The sequence below is a fragment of the Balaenoptera borealis genome, assembly GCF_965194805.1.
Source record: "Balaenoptera borealis genome assembly, chromosome: 12".
Classification (NCBI taxonomy): domain Eukaryota; kingdom Metazoa; phylum Chordata; class Mammalia; order Artiodactyla; family Balaenopteridae; genus Balaenoptera; species Balaenoptera borealis.
Window position 1 is genome coordinate 10411444 of NC_138869.1, and position 20778 is coordinate 10432221.

Consider the following 20778-nt stretch of genomic DNA (forward strand, 5'->3'; position numbering starts at 1 on the left):
GTTGTGTAGCAGCCAGACTCCGGGATAAAGGATGGAAGGCAGTGGGAGTGAGCCACAGTGGCCATTATGGACGGAATCCTCTGGAGTCCTAGCTCCAGCAGCAGCTGAGGGGCCAGGGTGCAGAGCGTGCTTAGATGGAATGGAAGACATTCTATCAGGCTGGACCAGTTAAGACAGAATTCCAATTTAAAAGAATAGAAGGGATTCAAAAGCTGAGCTGAAGGGAAGGATGGGTCCCAGATGTGTCATCACAGACATATTTATATCAGGGATGAAGCCTGCCCTGCAAAGGGGGAAGCCAGACTTCTGGAGAAGCTGAGGTCAATGAGCATCACCAGCCTCTGTGGGGCTCCAGGAACCCAGCGAGGAAAGGGCTCAGGGGCTCCCCACTGAGGGGTACGTGGTTGCTGGGGGCTCAGGTGCAGCTCATGGAGAGGAACTTGCAGAGACTTCTCAGACATTGACCCCCAAATGCCACTCCCAGCCCTGGTAAGTCAGGAGGGAAGGAGTCACTCAGCACCTAATCTCATCATCCGGGTTGGGGCATTGTGGGCAAGAAACCCAACATCTTAGGAGGCCAGGGAATGGTGTTACTCTTTCTTCTTGCTGATGGTTGGCACCAAAAAGATCATCCACACCCATGGCCTATTCCAAACTTGAGATCCCATGGCTTTATTATTTAGTAGTCAGGGACCTCCTGGTTGAAAGCAGAGGGCTCAAGAGGGAAAGTGCTCAGTTTGGGAGAAATGGAAGATCAGGAGATACTCAGTAATGATATAATGATGGGATTAATATTTATTGTTGGCTCTACATGCTTTACTCTCATGCTATCCAATTCTAAAAGATAGAAACTAGTATTATCATTACCATTGCACAGAGGTGGAAATGGAGGCACCCAGAATTAGAGTATTTGGCCCACGGTTGCCCAGCTAGAAAAAGGTAGGATTCAAGCTCAGATCCATCCAACTCCAAAGCCGACACTCAACTACTACCCAGCCCCACAGGGAATTCAAGTGCAGCTTCATCTCACACCACAGCTCCCTGCGTTCCCTGAACAAACCCTGCACTTCCCCACGTGCAAGCCTTTGCTTCTGTCATCCCATTCACCCAGAAGCTCCTTTCCACCTTCTCTACTTACCACAATCTTGCCAATCTTCAAGACCAGTTCAGTTACTATGTCTTCCAGGTCTCAGCATGAGGCCATCCAGGAAGGACAGAATGCTCCTTCCATAGCCTACAGCACACTGGGCAATACAGCACACAGATACGGGATAGGCCTTGACTCCAGAAAATCCAAGTTCAAAACCCAGCCTCTGGTGCTTTCTATGTATGTGGCTGATTTTTGGCAAGTTGTCTTCCTAGGTCTTGATATTCTTTTCTGTAAAGTGGGGACAATAATGCAGCAGATTGACTCAATCCCTCTGAGCCGTGGGTTTTGTTTTGTTTTTCAATTAATTAATTAATTTATTTTTGGCTGCGTTGGGTCTTCGTTGCTACACGCGGGCTTTCTCTAGTTGCGACGAGCATGGGCTACTCTTCGTTGTGGTGCGTGGGCTTCTCATTGCAGTGGCTTCTCTTGTTGCGGAGCACAGGCTCTAGGTGCTCAGGCTTCAGTAGTTGTGGCTTGCGGGCTCTAGAGTGCAGGCTCAGTAGTTCTGGCGCACGGGCTTAGTTGCTCCGCGGCATGTGGGATCTTCCCAGGCCATGGCTCGAACCCGTGTCCCCTGCATTGGCAGGCGGATTCTTAACCACTGCACCAACAGGGAAGTCCCTGAGCTGTGGGTTCTTAAGTCCATGGAATGTGGATAACAGTTCCCACCTCTCAAGGCAGGGGTGAATTACACGAGCCAGTGTATACACAGCACCAGGCACAGCAGCCCTTACTCAACAGCTCTCCTTCCTCCTGAGCCCTTTTGCATTCTACACTCTCGTGCACCTGCCTCTCCCTTACTGAGGGTAAGGGCCTTATCTTTGCGTGCTCTGCGTGCTTCTCGCTGAGGCCTATGAAGGCTGTAAACACTTGGTGAATGAGCTCATTCTGACCCCAATAACCCAGTGAGAATGAATGGGACAAAACAGGACATAAACCCATGTGTCTACAATGGGCTTTTGGTGCAAACAGTCTCTGCTCTCACTCGAGCCTCTCCATCTGAAAGTAAAGGACTTTCTGTCCAATTCAATTCACCAGCCATTTACTAAGCCCACTGGGTGCCAGGTCCTGTGCTGGTCTTAGAGATCATGCTGATGAATGAGCCAGACCCAGACAGTGACAGTCATGACGAAGGACCATTCGGGGGACAGCAGCAGTGGGAGCTCAGGGACACAGAGGCAGCTCAGGTGGCAATCTGTCACTAGAGAGGTCCTCCTGGAGCTGGGCTTTGAAGGGGAACAGGCTGTCCTGTTGCTCCAAGGAGTCCTGATCTAGAATGTGCTGTGTGAATAAATTCTTTAGAACAAGAAGGGTCAGCACACAGGGCGCTTCAGCCTAGGAACCTCACCTCTAGTAAAGAAACAAGATCTGCATGGTGGCAGGACAGCTGTGTCCGGAGGGGACAAGAGACTTAAAGAACCACCACATGCACAAAGATTGCTGAGCCCAATTCAAGTCCTGGTCCACAGGATACCTAAAAAAAAAGTCACTGGAAGGGGGAGTCTGGTGTTTAAGCCTATTTCATGGTGAATTAAGATTAGTGAGAGAGTCAATGTTACTGATTTTTACACAGCTCCACCACGAAGACCACAAAAATGAAAACGAATCCCCAGAATAGCCCAAGCAACATAAATATTCCATGCAGTGCCCAGCCAAGCTTCCACCAGCATTAGGAGTTATTATTTACTGCCTGGAAAACACACTGGTACCTTGGCTTATAGTGATTTAAACACCATCCATCTCTCTTGGACTAGAAGGCTGCCGTCACCATAGCAACCAAGGGCACCATGAAAGCACACCTTTAAATCCCGGGCAGGGGTTTACTGGCGCAGGGAGGCTGTCGAACAAGAAACACCACTCCATGTCCTCTTACTTTAGTCTTCAACACACTCTTAGTGATGGAGGGGAGAGGAGAGCGTCCATGCTCAGGGGCTGTGTCTGCAGCCAGAAAGGGCAAGGTGCTGCCTGGATCCTGTAAGCATCACCTGTTCCCTAAGACAGACTGCCTCCCATCCGTCCCACAGGGCAACGACTGGGGGGCTCTCCTGGGCCCTTTCTCAGGCGTCCTGAGCAACACGGGTCCCTCCCAGACTACCTGTGCTAGCTGCAACACGCTCCTTCCAAAACAGCTTCATTGGTTGAAAGAAGAATCCATGCTTGCCTCCTGTTCTTGCCTCAGGGGATGGCCATCTGTTTTGTTTCCCAACTCTCCACGCAAGGGCCACTCCCCAAGGACACCAGGGCACCTCATTAAGGGACACCTTGTCTTTCTCCCAGTTCCCAGCTTAAAAACTTTCCCCCGTTAGATGCTTCTGCTTTCCTGCTTCCTTTCCTCATGTTTTTTTTTAAGTCTTTTACCAATTCATTTTTTCACACATTCTTTCCATCAATTAATCAACCAGTCAGCCAACTCTGATTAGCATCTGTTATGTGCCAGATACTGCAGTAGGCATAGAGGATGCAAAGGTAGATCAGGAGCGAGCCCTGCCCTCTGGCTGTCGTGGTGGCTACTTGCCGGGTCTGCAGATTTCTAAGCTGTTTCCCCGAAGTCCGGCCTCCTCCCACATCTGTTCTTTCTCCACACACTCCCGTGGCTTTTCTTACCTACTCCTACGGTTCTTGGGGCCACTGATGTGCCAATGATCTTCAATGTCTCTCACCAGCCCAGTGGTATCTCTTGAGTTTAAGACCCATACTTTCAACACCCTTTTGTGTACATCCACCTGGATTTCCCACCTACAACCGCATGCTCAAAACAAAAAACGGTTACTTTGTCCCCCAATCTGTTCCTCCTTCTGTGTCTCTTTCTTGGATAATAGTGTCACCTACACGACAACCTCACTGTGTCCTCTTTGAGTTCAACTTCTGAACTCAAATGAATAAAGCCTTTGAAAGGGAGAGACGCACAGTCGGGATCCATTGCCCTGCAGCCCCAATGCTGCCCTCCCCGGGCGTGGCCAGCTGCAGGGGGCCCGCCCTCTCCTGCTCTCCTCCAGGTCCCCCCCCCACCAGCCTTTCTCTACTTCCCAGAGAACTCAGCTTCCTCCACCGCTCATCTCCCCAAGTCCCCTGCCTTTACCCCTCCGTCCTTCTCTTGAATTCCCTCCCTGGGTATCCCACCCGTTCCCAGAGCTTTAATTCCATCAACTCTAAAATGCATGCTTTTAGCACTATTTATCTTGTTATCTCCGAAATCAGGATGCCCCCCCAGCTGGCATGTAGTTACCACTCTCTGAGTGTAAGGGACCTGGCTCAGAGCTGATCCTTTTATCATCACTTCGGCTGAGTTACGGGCTCTGCTGGTTAAAATATTTTTAAATCAATTGCTGTTTGATGTTTAGAACGTCTTTTTAGAAGATTACACTGTGTTTCACAGACAGAGGGTTAAAGTTGATACTGTAAAGCAAATATAAATCATTAGAGAAATGATCACGATCCTGTATTTTCTTGCAAAGAAACGACCAAGTACTTTATGGATCTGAGAAGATACACACCAGTAGACGAAGCTGGATTCTGCTGTTACCGCAGTACGTGCAAACTGATTGCTGTCGTACCTCAAACAATACACCTGCAGACAGGAGAACCTGCCAATTCCTTTGGGAGAGATAAATAATCTTCAAAGCAACAAGAGTCCGGTGTGGTTATTTCACGTGTCACAAAGGAATAACCACTGTTAAGGTAATGTAGAGCAGATTAACTAGTAGTATTTCTGCTTCTAATGTACATCCTTCTTAATTGGACGTATTATGTACCTTCTGGTATATAAAATAACAGTGTAACTTAGAACAGGTAAAATATGGCATGTCAGAGGTTTCTCATCTTTTGGGGGACACAGGTCCTTTTGAAAATCAGATGATAGCTATGGACTCATACCCTAGAAAAATGTACTTATTCACATGATCCCATCATTTTTTTTTAAGATTTCTTTTTTTTTTTTTTTTGATGTGGACCAATTTTAAAGTCTTTATTGAATTTGTTACAATATTGCTTCTGTTTTTTTATGTTTTGGTTTTCTGGCCGCGAGGCACATGGGATCTTAGCTCCCCAACCAGGGATCGAACCCGCACCCCCTGCATTGAAAGGCGAAGTCTTAACCACTGGACTGCCAGGGAAGTCCCCTGATCCCATCATTTTTATACACTTCCAAGGGGTTTCAGGGGCCCCCCTGAAGCATCCCTGGGCCCCAGGTAAAGAAACCCTAACACACAAACTGATGACTCTACTCCACATCCCTCTGTCCGAGCTCCAGGCTTCCCGTCCACCACCCGGACATCTCCACTTGCAGTCTCAGAGGCACTGCACACGTAACGGGTCCCCAAAGAGAGGCATATCTCCCTCAGTTCCGGCCCAACCTCTCCCTCCCCTGACACCACCCCGTCTCACCCAACAGCTCCACCAAGCATGGGCACTCAAACCAGGAAGCTGCTTGGACTTCTCTGCCCCCGACACCCTCTGCGTTCAGTCACCGATGGTGGATTCTCACCCTTGCGTATTTCTCAAACCGTCCTCTTCTCTCCGAAAGCTGCCACCACCTCCTACCGAACGACTACTATGTGGAATGCAGCCTCGGGTCCCATGTACCCATTCCCCATGCCACAAGCACAGTGGCCTTTCTCTAAAGAAAGCCCGGTCACGACACCCCTCTGCTTTAAGCCCTTTGTGGCTCTCCACCACTTTCATCTCACTAGGATGCCTTCCTAAGCCACCACTGCCTGCCAGTCCAACCCATCTCCCTCTCTTCCCTCTCAAGGACTGTGCACTGGCCACCCTGAACTTCTTTCTGTTCCTTTCCTGAGCCATGACCCCCCACTCCACCCTCTCTGTGTACCAGCCCACACGTTGCACAGGGACCACATCTTAGATATTTGCCTTTGTGTCTCCAGGACTTACCAGGGTGTCTGTAATCCAGTAGGTGTTTAATAAATGCATGTTGAAGTAACCTTAAGGCACATGGTTCCATAAAACACTAATGCAGTACTAAATGCTCTGGTGAGGCAGAAAAACAGAGAGGGTTCTGGTCCCAGCTCTGGGGCCTTGAGCAGGTTACGGCACCTCTCCAAGCCTCAGTGTGCACATCCAGAAAATGGGAATGAAAACATCTACTTCAAAGGGTTGTTGCAAAGGTTAAACAATTTAATGTAAGTTGGCAGTTGCTGCAAAAGGAGTATTGTCATCTAAAGGGCAACCTGGAGACACACAGGGCTATTTTAGGTGACCACAAAGACGGAAGGTCAGCATTTAATGACTGAGGCCTAGGAAAGCTGGCAATCCTGCATGCACGGGGACAGTCCCGCACAACAATACTGCCCTGTTTTTCATGATTTCTAAACGTGCCACCAGACACTCGTGTGTGTGGGTTGCTTATAATTCTTAAGCCTAGAATCTGATTCTGCTTTACATATAACCTCAAAGTATATTTCACCTCATTTTAATATAAACTGAATTTTCCAGAAATGCAATTACCATATAAATTGAAGGTGGATGGTACTATCTTTTATTCAGTGCTTTACCAAATGGTATCCATCATTTCAGAAAATCATGTCACTACCGGCAATGCCACCAGTGGAACCTGAGTAGCCAGTGCCATTCCCTTCTATCAGTCCATGTTCGTAGCCATGGCATTCACGGAGATTCTATAATAATGTAGGTGCTAGCTCTTATTTCAAGATGTAAAACGTAGAGGAAAAGTACGGACAACATTTGGCTCTCCCATCTCGCAGCCAAATGCAATCACTCCAGGGTGGTGCTGGTACCCGTCGACTCGACTATGTTTGTGTCTGAGCCTTTACATGTTGAAACACATGTTGTTTTATTTAAAGTTGCTTCCTTTCTGCTTTTCCTTTAAAATACAGCTGGGGTATTATATAGATTTTCTCAGACTTACCTGTGCTGCTAGATTATTTATGACTTGCATTTCCAGGTGGTAAAGGCAGTTTTACAATCCTCATCATCAACAGGGGTGCTGGGTCTATAAACGAGGCTCGTAAAGGCTGTGGTGCCAGTGCTGGCACACAGTCAGCACCGGTTTCCTGGTGTCAATACGGTAACTGTCAGAGCACCGGGCCAGTCATAACTGTGACACAACATACTTGTGATTCAGGACCACAGCAGTGTCTGGCTTCTGCAGAGTGAGTTACCATCTGCTCCAATGTTCTCACTGGAGGGGTCTCGTTTATTACCCACGGGGGGCTGTCAAACAGGAAGGAAGGCAGCTGCTGCCCAGCACAGAGTGCAATGTGAGGCCTGTCGGGGACCCCTCCACTCTCCTCAGATACACCCCTGCTCAAGAACTCTCAATGGCTCCCGATTGCCCACCTGCCCACGGGACCTAGTCTAGCCCGACCCTGGAGTCTGGCCCAGCCTATCGCTTCCAACCTCCACAGCCACGCTTGGTGGTCCCTTTCCTTACCCCTCCTCCTCCACATGGCCATCCTTCAGCGTGAAGCTCACATCCCACCTCTCCCAGGAGGACTTTCCAGACCGCTCTGGGCCACAGCAACTTCTTTATCCAAACTCTGTACCAGCACTGACCGAGCCATCATTTGATGGTTCATCTATACTACAAAATGCTATTAATTATCTTCAAGTGAGTGAATCCAGTCTTACTGCCCCACTAGGCTGAAAACTCTTTTAAGCTGGAGAATGGGTTTATAGAAATTACAAGCCATAAAAACAATAGCGATTTGTGTGTTTACTGTGTGATAAGCAGATAATTTAAAGGCATCACCTCACTTAAGCTTCACAGCCACCCGACGAGATGGGTGCTCTTACTGCCCCCAGGGAAGGCCGAGGAAACAGCTCAGAGGCAAAGAAAGGCCCACTCCCAGGGTCATGCTGGAGGCAGAGCTGTGATGCAAACCCCTGTCCGCCGGGCTCTGCTCTCTCCCACCCTCCCAGCACCACCGGCGGGCCCGTGGTGAGCACTCGGGCCGGTGGGCGGCTGACGGTTCCCTTACTGAGGGCTCTGCATTCACCAGTGGGAAGAACAGTGGTTGGGGATCGGGATCCACCCTGGCGGACCTGGGTTCGAATCCTGCCTCTGCTAGCCACGTGACCCATGCCCATCACCTACGCCTCCGGGACTTCACTTATAAAGTGGGCGTGCTGACCCCCACCTGACCGTCTGTGTAAAGTTAAATTAGACAATGAACAGAGAGGGCCGAGCCCAATGTCAGGCACACAGTAGGTGCTCTGTAAAAGGCATTTCCTTCGCCTGGGGGAGGACCCGAGCTTTGAACCTGGGCAGCCCGACTCCTTAGCTTCTGTGCCCCCTGCTCATCTCCCTGCACCCCCTCGACCTGCAGTCACCCTCCATTTGCTCCTCATCCCCAGAGAGGGTCGTGCACCTACAGCTGCACACAGATCACACTCAATTGCCATCCACCCTGCCTCGTTTTCCACTTCTCTCCCCCGAGAAGGGTTTTCCCTCTGCTGTTTCTTTAGCCACAGGGAGGGCGGGGGGGGGGGGGGCGAAGAGAGCTTGGTTGTGTGACTGCCAGGAAATGCTTTAGAACTTTCACCTCAATCAATCAAACAGGTCCTAGCATGTGACAGGCATCACACACTTGTTGGCTGATTGAATCAACAAGCGATAGTTCCCAGCACCTACCACGTGGGTTACCCTGGGGACAGAGAAATGCACAAGGGCCCCCGACAAGCCATGGATGCTCTGTCAACATATACAAAGAGGAAGAAAGAGGGAAGGAAAAAGAGAGGAGGGAGGAAAAAGGATGTAAGCTAGCTTTCTGGCCTTTGTACATGGTTCCTTTTACCTGGAATCTCCTTTCTCCTCTGCCTTTGGGTAATTAATAACCATCTGCACCTCCCCAGCCAGCGTGGATCCCACTGCTTCCTGGGGCCGCATTTATCCCCAGCACAGGGATATTTTGTAACTGCCTGTTTACTTGTCTTCTAAACTCTAGCCTCTAAACTTGTTTAGAGTTGATATCTGTGGTCCTGGGCACAGGACATGGTACACAGGACATGTTTAATAAATATTTGCCCTACAGGGTAAGAAATCACTCTGGGCCCACAAGCCCAGCAGTCATGAGACAACGAGAGGTAAACTCAGGACAGCTGGACGCTGCCAAGGCGAGAGCCGTCAGGGGAGTGAAGAGAAGGCCGAGAAGGATGAGGGTGGGAGGGGCCCCTGAAGGCTTCCTGGAGGAGAAGAGACAGCAGGAGGGTGACGAAGCAAGAGCTTGAAGGGGGCAAAGTGCCCCCGGTCACCCTGCTCATCTGGCGAGTGAACATGGAGGAGGGAGCGCTGGTGGAAAGTGGGGACAGGGAGGAGGGTCTGAGGGAACGGGTGTTTGGGGTGAAGGAGACTTACCTCTTTCATCCAATCCTAACACTTCCCAAATGCCAGGACCAGACTTGAGCTGGACCTTCAACCATGAGCATCTGGGCCTGAGGAGAGAGACGGTGGGGGGCCCAGCTTGGCTGGAAGCAGGGAGTGGGAAGGGAAAGTAGACAAAGATTTTTGGGGCAGATAAGACTGGTGATTCTGGCAGAGGTTTCACACCCTGTCACCTTCCTAACAAAATGATCTCCCATAGGGAAGGAAAGCCCCATGAATCAAGCGCTTCCATTAGCATTTTCAATGACTGGAATAACTAAATATCTTGAATCCAATAAGTCATGGAAGAGTTTACGAGGTCATGAAAGATTTATTCAATGGAATTTAAAAATCGTCTTTTGGCAAAATGGGGGCAGCGGGAATACTTTGTGACGAAAAAGGCAAAACATTCAATTCTATCATGTTATGATTAAATGAGGTACAAACTATGGTTATACGAAACGTGTATAAGGATTGGAGGGCAGCAGGGAAGCGATTTGGGGGGACCGTTTTTCACTTTGAAATAGCTATTGTTACAATATTGTTTGAGCAATTTTTAAGACTCAGAGTAGGTGCTATAGATGCTGGGAAGCTATGGTAGAGTTCTGAGGGAACAGGTGCACAACAAAAGCCATGGTTAAGAAAGCAGAGTCTGGCAGTGGTCAACACGCGGCCTGGGTCTGGGTGGCCTGCTGTGCCAACATCCAGGGGTGAGGTGGGGGGCACGTGGATGAAGGTGCTGGGAAGGCTCTGCTAGGTGGCTAGGCTACAGTCCCAGTTATTCAAGCAAACACTCATCTGGGTGTTGCTGTGAAGGTGTTTTATAGATGTGATTAAAGTCCATAATCAGTTGACTTTAAGTAAGGGAGATTATTCTAGATGATCTGGGTAGGCTGATTCAATCGGTTCAAAGGCCTTAAGAGCAGAACCAAGGTTTCCCTAATGGAGAACTCCCGCCTGTGGGCAGCGCCATCGTTTCCTGCAGAGAGCTGCAGCCCACCCTCTGGACACCAGACTTGCCCAGGCAGCCCTCACAACCACCAGTTCCTCAACGGAATCTCTGAATACGTATCTCCTGGTTCTGCTGCTCTGGTTGAATGCTGACAGACAAAGATGGCCACAGCGGTGGGGAGTAGGGGGGATCTGCAGACACCCTGGTGGGAGACAAGCGCAGTGGAGTGACGGACGCCTCCACAACACACCAGTCCCCTGCTTAGCCCCCGGCCTGCATTCTGCACAGGCTCACACCATCCCTCACTGCTCCCCCAGATGCCTCTTTGGGCCTTTGCCTGTCACTGTTCCCACCACATCTGTCAGAGCCAGCCCACACGTCACCTGCCCGGAGCCTCCTGGACATGCTGACCCCTCCCACCCAACCCCCGGCATGCTCTAGCTGCCAGGCCCCCAGGACTCAAAGGTTCTCTCCCTAGTGACACCAGCGCAGCCCCCAACTGTCACTGCACCTGTCACGCTACCGTTGAAAGAAGGGGAAACTGAGGCCCAGGGAAATGGAGTAACGTGAACAGCCAGAGAGGGCGGTGGTGGCCGCACTAACTCACGCAGCTGGCGAGTTGCGGGGCAGGACTCTGGACACCAAACATCGGCTCATTCCATTCTTCATCACTAGCTCTGTCTTCAGCTTCTTTGCCCAATTCTGGAGGGCAGGGTACACAGCTAGCAATTCTTTTAAACGCCCCCTTGCAGTGCTCAGCCTGGTGCTGATATTCAGGAGGCACAACATAAATACTTCTGCCCGTTTCTGGTTCAGTCCATGACACCTCACTTGGTCTCATGTGGAATGCAAAGCCGGCTTGACTCCGTGACGCTGCCATGCGGGAGGGCGGCTCGTTTCCCAGGGAGACGGGCGCACGTGGATGGGCTGCGGGCAGGCCCGGGCTCCCCGGGGTGCTCCGGAAGGGTTAACAGCACCCACTCCCCTTGGGCCCCCCTCTGTGCTCCGAGGGTTTTCTCAGGAGGCGGCCAGCCCCGCGGGACCCCTCCCACCCAGAAACCACTCAGACTTTGGGGGGCCTTTGTGCTTTAATAAAGACGGTATTACTGAGTCGCAAAGCTTCCCTCCTTTCCAACCCTCCTCGCTGCCAGGGTTCCCGCTAAAGGTGAAGCGCTGTCATTCAAGGCCAAAGAAAGGGCTGAATCAAGACGCTAAACTCTTTTGACTTAATGTTACAATCTACGGCTCTCCCCGGACCAGTTGTGTGAGAAGTGCTCCCAACTTTGCACAAAGGCCCCTCAGCAGTGGCTTGGGGTGTCCTCGGGCTCTGGGGGCGGAGGGCAGGGGATCTCCCTGTGGGGCTCTCTGCATGCATCTCATGAACGCTCTAGTTTCCTCTCTGAATGCAGACAGCAGCCGGGCGCTGGAAGAGCCCCACCACCAACGCCGTCCCCGCTTGCTTCGGGCTGCAACAAAGGCCACTTGAGGGCCGAGAGACAGCACTGCCCAGTTCCTTTCCTGGGCCTGTTCTCTCCCCTTTCACACATCTTTCCCTTTTATTCCCCCCTGCCCCCTTTACTCCTGCTTTATGGCTCATTGAATCCATTAGCCACTTTACAGGGTGCTCCTGAAGAATAAATTTTCTGTGGGGGGCTCCTGATGGTTTCCCTGCTGGCAGCTCCAAATCCCCTTGGTGGTAGTGGGAGGGAGGGAGAAAAAGGCACACACTCGAGGGAGGAGCCACTGATGGCCCCTCCAGGCTGCATCTCCATCTGGCAGGATAAGCTGGCTGGAGCAGGCACCCTCACCTGCCAAGAGGCCCCACCCTGCTCCTCCCTGCTCCCGAAGGGGTGTGATCCCTCATGGTCTTAGGGCAAGCAGCTTAAGCCCTGTGAGCCTTTGTCTTCTCATCTGTAAAATGGGGATAGCAATCGTACCTTTCTCATAGGGTTGTTGTAAGGGCTCAGTGGGTTAATGTAGCAAGCGCCTTAGAACAGGGCCTGGATCAAAGAGCCACTGAAACATCTGCTTTACCATTACCATCATGCAGAGGACGCGAGCTGTTTAAGAGCCCTTGCACAAATATAACAGAAACAGACTGTGGTTATCAGTGGGAAGACAGGTGAAGGGGATTAAGAGGTACAAACTACTAGGTATAAAATAAATAAGTTACAAGGATGTAAGTACAGCACAGGGAATATAGCCAATATTTCCCAATAACTTTATATGGAGTATAATCTATAAAAATATTGAATCACTATGTTGTACACCTGAAACTAATATTGTAAGTCAACTACACTTTAATAAAAGAAAGAGTCCTTGTACTACCTCCAACTCCTCTACTTGTTGGTGAATGAAGGAAGGAAAAGAAAAAAAAAATCAATTCAAGGCTATTTGCAGCTGTTTCTGTGTGAGTGTGTCTGTCTGTGTGTGTTTTCTTTTTTCCTGCCTTGGTGTCCTGGAGCTCTGAAAAGAATAAAAACAGTGGCCTAAAGCAGTGAAAAGGCAGGATTCTTCTTAAAATCCCAGCTAATCCTGCAGCTTCCTTTAAAGTGGCACTAGGAGGAGGCAGGGAAGGGGCCAGAACTTTTTGTAGCACCCTCCCCTCCCAACCACTGCTCCTGGAGACCAGGAAACGAGGGGGAAAAATCCATAAATCATCCTCTGAGAGGAGGACAGAAGAAGGAACCGGCAGGGGGACAGAGCAAAGAACAGGAGCCAGCTGGGCAGGGAGTGCGGGCGGCATGAGGGGGCACCTGACTATCTGGTGGGCAGGGAGGGCTGCCTGCAGAGGGCAGAGCATCTAGGCAAGAGCTGGGCAAGTCACCCCATTCAAAACTCAAAAAAGAGAAAGGTCTTAAACTCCTGTGCAGCATCAGGTCCCACAGAAGGAGGATGCCACACCAAAAGGTGTCTCTGATCGGACACTTCTCTCCATCCTGCTGCACCTTCCCCCTGGTCACCCGCTACCAGAGCTCCCCAGCCTCTCCACTCCCACCCGTCCATCGTCAACGAGTAGCCAGAGCCAGCTTTTAAGGATGAAAGTCAGATCATGCTACCCCTGCTTAAAAATTTTCAGTGGCTCTCCACTGCCCTTAGAATAAAATCCCCGACACTTCACCGTGGCTGTTAGTCTGTCCCCTGCCCCATCACATGCTAACATCGACTCCATCTGGCCCCCACCTTTACTTTGCCTCTCAAATTCACCAAGTCCTTCCCACTTGAGAATATCATCTGTGTTGCTCACCAGGCCAATCCCTTCCCATCCTTCCCATCACAGATGGGGGCCTCTCTCAGGGAGGCTTTCCTGACCCCCCCTGAGAGGGTCTCCTGCCCTAATTTTTCCCCCTCAAGGCCCCCGTCCTCCGCCCACAGCGTTTCTATAGCTGCTCGTTCTCCATCTCCCCCACCAACGGTCAGCTTCACAGTCTGACTCGCTCACCACCGAAAAGAGCCCCCAGCCTGGTACCTGGCACACAGTAGGTGAGCAATAAACATTTAATGAATGAATAGAAGAATCAATGAGTAACATCCATAGCAAGTGAGCATTTGGATACAAGAACCAGAACATTTAGGAGCTGGAAAGGCCGGGGTGAGATTTTAAGAATCCTTCAGAAAAGCTCTCCATTGCAAACCATCACTGTAGCTTTTCAGTATCTGAAGTGGTCCACGTTTTGGGTGACAGCAATTTAGGTGTTAGTTTCTTGTTACATGGCAAATAGTTTGCATTAATTAATTTAATAGATGAGAGATCCATGAACATTTTCTGTGAAGGGCCAGATAGTGAATATTTTAGCCTTTGTGGGTCACACCAACTCTGTTGCAACTACTCAGCTCTGCCATTGTAGTAGCACAAAAGCAGCTGAAGGCAACACAGAAAGATATGGATGTGGCTGTGTTCCAACAAAACTTTATTTACAAAAGCAGGCCATAAGTGAAATCTGGCCAAAGGCCAATGCTGACCGATCCCTGGGTCAGACTAAGGCCTAGCAAAGCCACAAGAGAAGGACACATAGTAAGGACCGGTTTTTTCAGTCTTCAATGAATATGCATAGCAGGTACTAGGAGATCACCATTCCCTAACGTTGCTTCCACGCTGTAGTATGACAACATAGAATAAAGACAGGAGCACCTTGAATTTATTTGAAATTATTGTTTCATAGAATATAAAGGATCTCAGTTGTGTCATTCTGCATGTCAGCAATATGTTTGTGCAAATGGGAAATTCTAAGAGCAATTTTCACTCTGGAGGTCCTGGGGAGCTATTGTTGAATGTCTAGGTGGGTGGGTGGGTGAGTGGATGGATGGACAATAAAAATGGAGAAGACAGGATATTTTCTAGGGTGATTACAAAGTAGACTTGGTCAACAACTGGAGAGGTTAGGTGAGAAGTTGTCAAAACAAGTTAGTGGTTTGAGGCCTATGAGACCAGAGGGAGGACCTGGTGGCGGCGATGGGCAAGATGGATTTCGTGGACAAATAAAAAAAACAAGGAAAGAGCAAAGACAGTCTTTTCAACAAATGGACATCCACATGCAAAAATGAATCGAGACACACACCTTACACCCTTCACAAAAATTAACTCAAAACGGGTCATAGATCTAAATGCACAACTATAAAACTCCTAGAAGATAACATAAGGGAAAACCTAGATGACTTTGGGTATGGCAAAGACTTTTAGATACAACACCAAAAGCACAATCTATGAAAGAGCTAGTTGATAGGCTGGACTTCATTGAATTAAAAACTTCTGTTCTGCAAAAGACAATGCCAAAAAAATGTGAAAACAAGCCACAGACCAGGAGAAAATATTTTCAAAAGATCCATCTGATAAAGGACTGTTATCCAAAGTACACAAAGAGCTCTTAAAACTCAACAATAAGAAAACAAACAACCGATTACAAAATGGGTCAAAGAACTTAACAGACACCTCACCAAAGAGATATAGACAGTAAATAAGCTTATGAAAAGATACTCCACATCACCTGTCATCAGGGAAATGCAAATTAAAACAATAAAGAGATACCACTACATATCTATTAGGATGGCCCAAATCCAAAACACCAACGATGCCAAATGCTGGCAAGGATGCAGACAACAGGCGTTCTCTCATACTGCTGGTGGGAATGCAAGATGGTACAGCCAGTTTGGAAGATAGTTCAGTGGTTTCATACAAAACTAAACATGCTCTTACCATAAGAACCAGCGGTCATGCTCCTTGGTATTAATACAAAGGAGTTGAAAACATATGCCCATACAAATGCTTGTACGCGAATGTTCATAGCAGCTTTACTCCTAATTGTCAAACTTGGAAGTACCCAAGACGTCCATCCATAGGTGAATGGATCAACAAACTGTGGTACATTCAGACAATGGAACATTACTCAGTGGTAAAAAGAAATGAGCAGGGCTTCCCTGGTGGCGCAGTGGTTGAGAATCTGCCTGCCAATGCAGGGGACACGGGTTCGAGCCCTGGTCTAGGAAGATCCCACATGCCGCGGAGCAACTAGGCCCGTGAGCCACAACTACTGAGCCTGCGCATCTGGAGCCTGTGCTCCGCAACAAGAGAGGCCACGATAGTGAGAGGCCCGCGCACCGCGATGAGGAGTGGCCCCCGCTTGCCGCAGCTAGAGGAAGCCCTCGCACAGAAACGAAGACCCAACACAGCCAAAAATAAATAAATAAATAATAATTAAAGGTGCTAATAATTAAAAAAAAAAAAAAAAAAGAAATGAGCTATAAAGCCATGAAAAGACATGGAGGAAACTTAAATGCACATTACTAAGTGAAAGAAGTCAACCTAAAAAAGCTACATACAGTATAATTCCAATGATATGGCATTCTGGAAAAGTCAAAACTATGGAGACAGCAAAAGACTGTTTTTTTTTGTGGTTGCCAGGGATGGGGAAGGGGGGAGATGAACAGGTAGTGCCCAGAGGGTTTTTAGGGCAATGGGACTATTCTATATGATACTATAATGGTAGATCCATGTCATTATACGTTTGTCCAAACCCATGGAATGTACAACACCAAAAGTGAACCCTAATGTAAATTATGGACTTTGGGAGATTATGATGTGTTTAAGTAGGTTCATGAGTTGTAACAAATGTACCACTCTGGCGGGGGATATTGATTATGGGGGAGGTTAGACAGTGTTGGGGGCAGGGAGTGTATGAGAAATCCCTGTACTTTCTGCTTCATTTTGCTGTGAACCTAAAACTACTCTAAAAAATAAAATCTTTAAAAACAAAAAAACAAGGACACAAGAGAATCACAAAGATGTCTCCATGTCTTAGCCACTTGATTTCAATTGTCAATTGAAAGTGATTATCATCCAGAAGATGACCAGTTATACATAGCCTGGAAGTTTCCTCCTGAAGAAAGCAAGTGTTTCAGAATCCTATATTTTCTCAGGACTTAAGATACAATTGAGAAACGTTCTTATTTATTTTGTTAATCCACACTTCTGAGAATTTCCAATATTGTCCAGAGAGAGAAGAAAAATAACCTTGTAGAACTAAAACCAGGGCAAGAAAATAAATGGCTTACTAAGCCCCTGCCACGCGCTCAGAAATCGGATCCATGTGTTCTCTTTGAACCTGGACATGAACCCACAGCTGGAGGTATTAGAACAGATGAGGACCAGGCCTAGGGAAGGCAGACAGATCTGGATTTGGATCTCAGCTCTGCTCTTTCCAAGCGGGGTGGTCTTAGGCAAATCTTGTGGCCTCTCTGGGCCTCCACTTCCTTATTTGTATAATAGGGTTTGAACTTAAACCCTCCCAGCTCGGACAAGCTATATTCTAACATTCCAGAGCCAGTTCTCCGCCATTAGAACCCCCAAGTTCACAGGACCTGATTCTCTAACTGTTCCCCAGTGTGTCCCAGCACCTCGCAGGGAGCCCCTGCACAGGCAGGATTCATCCGTTCCTCAACTGTTTACTAAGCAACAGTCACGTGCCACTTGCTATGTACTGAAGCTGGAACCCAGCTACTCTCTCTCCAGCCAGAGCAGCTTTTTCTGAGAGTTCATGCTGCTCGCCCTGACACCGGGAGACCCTGCATGTGGGCCTCTGTGATGTCAGAAGGATGAAAAGCACTGAGGAAGGCGCAGGAGGAGATGGAGTGAAGGTCACATACAGCGATTGTCCTCGGTGGGAGTAATGATGCCAGCACAGCGTCGGGGCCCACACACCGCCCCTCGGGCCGCTGGAGAGCACTGCTACACCGTCACCTGTCGCCTTGCCACGGCCTCATCTGTGATCTACTTATCTGTGACGTGATCCGAAATCCCCGCTCACAGAGCCACCTGCCAAGAGGCTGAGCCTGCAGCGTCTGCGTGAACTCCTGAGCAGGGGATGGGCTCTCAATTGAGTTAAGGTTGGGGTTATAGTTTTTGCCTTGGAGACAGGATGGGGCCGGGAACTTCTTCTCAAGTTAATGAAATTTCAGAAATTTCTGGTGAAGCCCAGGTATGGACAGCACGCTGGTACTTGGGATGAAGAGGAAGAGGCAACTCGGGCATGGGCTGGACAATAGCAGGAGGACGGAGTCCTTGCTGCTTCCTTTAACTGACCCTTGACAGCGGCTCTGGCCAGGGTCCCGCAGGCAGGTGGCAGGGGCAACCCCTGCCCACTCAGGAAGACTCAGATGACCCTGTGTTTATTTTTAGCTGTTTTTGTACAAAATCCGAAAAGCCTTTGGACACTGGGCTCATGTTCAAGGTGAGATGAATGATAAACAGCAACAAAAGCATCAGACCCTGCCCTGAGGAGCCCACATGCTGATCCGGGCTCTCCTGGTCTCCCCAAACTGTCAGATGTGACCTCCAGAACCTTGTCATTTATAAACAGCCAGGGAGCTGGGCCACCAGACCAGGTCCTAACCTGACACTTACTCACTGTGAGACCGTGGACAAGTCCCTTCTGCTCTCTGAGCCTCAGTTTCCTCATGCATAAAATACGGGTGCAGATGGACCAGATAATCTCTAAGGAACCTCGCAGGTCCAGCAAACCACATCTCATCCTGGACGTTTACCCTGGTCTTGGGCATGAAACATGGGGAAGAGCCCATGAAACCCAGTCTGGAGGAAAATACTTAATTGTTCATGTGACTTCAGCATTTCCCTTAATAGCACCATTTAGATCCAGCTGCAACCAACAATCATGGAGCACCTACGATGTTCTAGACAGTCTCATTAACGGCCTCTTCATAACCAATCTGTAAGGAAATTGTCATTGTCCTCAGGTCACAGATGACAGGAATGATGGTACACTCACCCAGAGGCATGGGCTATGTGGTCACTAAGGCTTAGGGTTAATCCCAGCCCTCCCCTCCCTACCTGAGTGTCCTTGAGCAAGTTACGTAACCCCACGAAGCCTCAGTTTCCTCATCTGTAAAATGGAGATAATGCTAGCCCCTGTGTCTCATGGGGTTGTTTCAAGGTCTGAATGGAAGGGGCATGTGAAGCACTCAATAACCGTCATCTTGCCTTCCCTAAATCTCTTCTGAAATCTCTCGGAATGTAGTCTGCCAGTTCTTCCTTGGTACCTGGTCCCTGCCTTAGGATTCCCTGACACACAGGCTCGATGTCCCAGCCAATGGCAAGTGGCCCCACTTGGGGACTGAGCTTCCTCCTGAGGGCTGAGTGGAATGAAATTCTGCCATGGTCCAGGTCCACGCCCAAGAGCTCAAAGCCACACGTGCACGTGGACAGCCCATGCGTGCGCACGCACCAAGACCTCAGCCCTGCAGCCCTCACTGGCCCAGCGTGGACTCCCGGAAAGGTGGTCATCACAGTAATAAGAGCACCACCCATGATACCGCCTCCCTTTTTTCTATGGTTCACAAAGCACTTTCACATATGTCACCTGGGTAGGGTAGAGGCTGTGTTCTATTCATCTTTACATACCCACTGAATAATGCTAGGTATGAAGCAGACACTCAGAAACTACTTCTTGAATGAATAAGTTTTATAACAAGATGTTTTTAAATCACCATCTACTCAGCACGTAGGATCAGTTCCCCATTCTGCTGAGTGCTGAAATGTGCAGCCTTGCATTTCATTCCTACAACCATCCCTGAGACGAGCTCACTCATCAATCCCTGTTTTGCAGAAGAGGAAACAGGCTCAGAGAAGTTAAATGATGCACCCAAGGTCTCAGCCAGTGAGAGAGAGACCTGAGATGTGGACCCTGGTTCCAGACCCTGGTTCTCACCCCCTCCAGTCTTTCTCCTTTTCTTTAGCCAGAAGAGGCAGCAAGGGGGGCATGGGGGCAGGATGCATGTAGTCTGAAGTACTAGATCGATAATGCAGTGAATTTTATGTTTGGAAAAACAAAAAAAACCCTATTGTCTTTAAGATACAAACCAGAGAAAGCAAAGATCAGCAAAATCATCTTGGCTGAGGGGACATGAGAGTCTCTGTTCTACTCTCTGGTCCCTGAGGCACGTTTATGATGACTTTCTAGTCCATCCTTGGCCTCCTTATAGCCCACAGCACGGGGCTTGTTGGTATCTCTTCTGTGTTCTCCTAAGCCCCGTCCTGCAGGTCTGCCCACCTCCCACATTCTAGCAGTTTCCTCTTCATCTCACCTACCACTGTGGGAGCCAAGGGGACCATCTTTTGCAAAAGGTCCCGGAGTTATTAAGTTCCTATTTCCTTGGACGTTTTGTCTTCACCCACTGCCCCAGCCAATAACTTAGAATAAAGTTTATGAGCAACTGCTTACCAGAAGCAGGCAGGCGGGGAGTGACATGGTCAGGGTGACGCAGGCATTTAAAAAAAGCCTGATTTTCCTCTTTTCCACAAATGAGGAAACTAATGGCACTGACACTCAGCCACAGGACCAGGGGTGATGGAAATGGTGGGGACTGTGGTCAACGTAGTATCCCTAGAAGCAGGTGGCTGCTGCTCAACTCGGCCCAATGCCACCGGGTAGGCGTGCAAGCCCAGCGTGGCCCAATCTTCCGACTCGGCCCAATGCCACCGGGTAGGCGTGCAAGCCCAGCGTGGCCCAATCTTCCGACTCGGCCCAATGCCACCGGGTAGGCGTGCAAGCCCAGCGTGGCCCAATCTTCCGACTCGGCCCAATGCCACCGGGTAGGCGTGCAAGCCCAGCGTGGCCCAATCTTCCAACTCGGCCCAATGCCACCAGGTAGGCGTGCAAGCCCAGCGTGGCCCAATCTTCCAACTCGGCCCAATGCCACCGGGTAGGCGTGCAAGCCCAGCGTGGCCCAATCTTCCAACTCGGCCCAATGCCACCGGGTAGGCGTGCAAGCCCAGCGTGGCCCAATCTTCCGACTCGGCCCAATGCCACCGGGTAGGCGTGCAAGCCC

The 20778-nt window shown here is 49.5% G+C and overlaps 1 protein-coding gene across 3 annotated transcripts in view; it reads right to left on the bottom strand.

The window, feature by feature from the left end:
* SLC6A11 (solute carrier family 6 member 11) overlaps positions 1–20778 on the bottom strand; it is a 122208-nt gene that overhangs the window by 77415 nt on the left and 24015 nt on the right. The gene's annotated exons all lie outside the window — the stretch shown is intronic.